The sequence below is a fragment of the Branchiostoma belcheri genome, unplaced genomic scaffold, assembly GCF_001625305.1.
Source record: "Branchiostoma belcheri isolate BF01 breed outbred unplaced genomic scaffold, Haploidv18h27 scaffold80, whole genome shotgun sequence".
Lineage (NCBI taxonomy): Eukaryota > Metazoa > Chordata > Leptocardii > Amphioxiformes > Branchiostomatidae > Branchiostoma > Branchiostoma belcheri.
In genome coordinates this window covers 365,846-368,383 of record NW_017804465.1, presented here as the reverse complement: position 1 = coordinate 368,383, position 2,538 = coordinate 365,846, and the positions used below count along the sequence as shown (strand labels likewise).

Sequence of the window (2,538 nt, the reverse complement as noted above, 5' to 3'; positions counted from 1 at the left end):
CTTTTTAGGCCGATTTCTACGATTTATTCACCCCACAAAAGAAGTCTGGTGGAGACTAGTTTGTTTCTGGCGGAGAGAAGGGAGCGCAAAACCTCTCCACGGCAAAAACTCCCGCCCCCCACAAGGGAGCTACCTGCACAAGGCTCAAAGTGTCACAGTTCCCGCACGGGAAAGTTCAAACTCTCCACCTCAAGTACCTCGGCTTTACCTGCACAAGGCTCAAAGGTCCACTTTTTATCCAAAGGTCCTTGAAGTTCTTTGAAATCCTCTAAAAAAGGCAGGAAATGCCATTTCAGAAGGTTCTTTTTTTTTTCAAAATTTCCCGGGGGAGCATGCCCCCTAACCCCCTTGAAACCTCGCACCTTCGGCGGTCGCTGGTCCCTCAAGCAGTGGCCTGGCTACGGGCATGATATATACAGATTCTTTATTGACACAACAAATATAAGCCAGTGGAAAAATTATTATAATTATAATACAGAATCAAGATTCACAACAACTTTAAGTACTTCTTTGACTTGATTACTAGTGAATTCTTTCATCAGTGACAACTTGGAAGGATAAGGATACTAACCTCCAAATTTTCGATGGCTATCAGTCCATCTTGTTCACGGAGTGGCCTAATCTCGCGAGAGTGTGAGACTAGGCCCTAGACTTGCATCGGTCTGCCGGGCCCCACCCCCTGTTGCCTCCCTCCGGAGTAAGGGTAAGGCCACAGCAAGAAAATTTTATGGATGACATCCTCTGCAGACTCCAAATCTAATGCGAGCGGGCGAAAAAAAACCAAGGCGGGCCAAAAAAAAAAAAGGTTCCTACATTATAAGATTTTGACTCAATCATCGTACGAATGGCTTTTTAATATTTGGTGGGAACATCACATATACACAGCCATCATCACATATCATCGCATCAAAGTAAGAAACAAAACATTAAATCAGTGTCTTTTCTTGTCTCCTCTCGTCATAGTTATCTGCCACCCACCTTCCGGCATGGCAACAGACATCTTTGCCCATTTTCGGCATGTTGACCACTGTCAGAAGGCAACAAAATTTCTTGTTTTTTTTTCCAAAATCAGGCGAAAATTAATGCGCCCGCTGATGTCATCCATAAAAATTACTTGCTTTGGCCTAAGTAAGTCTTAGGGAGTTCCCAACCTTCTGTCCGGTTTAGCTTGGCACCTTCCAACTGTTGCAAGCTCGGGCCTAGTCTCGCGCTCTCGCGAGATTAGGCCACTCCGTGAACAAGATGGACTGATAGCCATCGAAAATTTGGAGGTTTATTTGATAGTAACAGTTATCCTTATCCTTCCAAGTTGTCACTGATGAAAGAATTCACTAGTACCTGTATCTATACGTGACAAATGAATCTCTTCAACGTTCTTTGACTTGATTTGAAATGTGAAAGGAGATGTACCCAAGTGTCTGACTTCCACATACATGTAGTAATAACCTGGACAGCTAGATTCAGTTCGTTAAAATCAGTGTTTTGACAGTGAGGGAAGAAACATAGCCAGGAGTGTTCATGTACACGTGATGTTTATTGTGACAGTTTGTGCAACATACTGCCTTCCCCTACCTTACCACAGCTCCTGACTGTCCCTAGCAACTGTTTCTGTGGTAACCAGGATGGGATTTCGTCATTATGTTCTGTTCACCAGGCTTGGCAAGAATTCTGCAGAAATGATATGCACAATCATAACATTACGTCAGAGTTGCAGTTGTGGTCTAATAAAATAACCCATTTTTCTGACAAATCTCTTATGGCATCCAGCACTGGTTAAATTTGTCTGATGTTCTGACAATTGTAAAGTCTTAACATGTCTATCACAAGTAAGAATATTTAATCTTCTCCCTGTGGCCTACATGGTCCAAGTCTACAGTGCCAAAAGGCTATCTGGGAGAATACTACAAATGCCATACATGTAGATGACTGATGATGCTAATTATGTAGCAAGTGTTGTGCACAAAGTTTGCCAACAGGACAGCAGAGGTTGCTATAATGGTAATATGGTTGCTATGGCTAAGGGATAATCATGGGCAGGACTTGCAAAAGCAGCTAGAAACTTTTTGCACGACACCAACTAAATGATAGCATCATCATGTCACCTAGCAACAGCAAACATGGTCGCCATGGGTAGGGTTACATACCCAGTAGTACTATCTCCTGATTGGTCGCCAGTGGGATTATACAATGTACCATCTTCAATGTTAAGTAGGGGAGTGCAGCATGGGCACACACTTATGCCTACATGTTGTAATATTACAGTGCACATGAGAACAATGTATACTTGCAGCTATGATGACCACGTGCACTTTCTGTCAAATAAAGTACTGTCTGCTATTCATACTGATTTCAGTGTTATATCAAGTGTAACATACTCATGAGTGTCCTGTTGTCAGGAAGCCTACTTGTACATTGCGTACACCACTGCAAAGAAAGGAAGATCATTCAATGATAGTTCTGTAAGTTTTCTCCGTACCTACTCCCAATTACTGATACCAGTTTTCAGTTACGTCGACTGGGGAGAAGTATGAAGTTGAT

The 2,538-nt window shown here is 42.6% G+C and overlaps 1 protein-coding gene across 1 annotated transcript in view; it reads right to left on the bottom strand.

The window, feature by feature from the left end:
• LOC109486503 (poly [ADP-ribose] polymerase 14-like) overlaps nucleotides 1–2,538 on the bottom strand; it is a 29,611-nt gene that overhangs the window by 25,577 nt on the left and 1,496 nt on the right.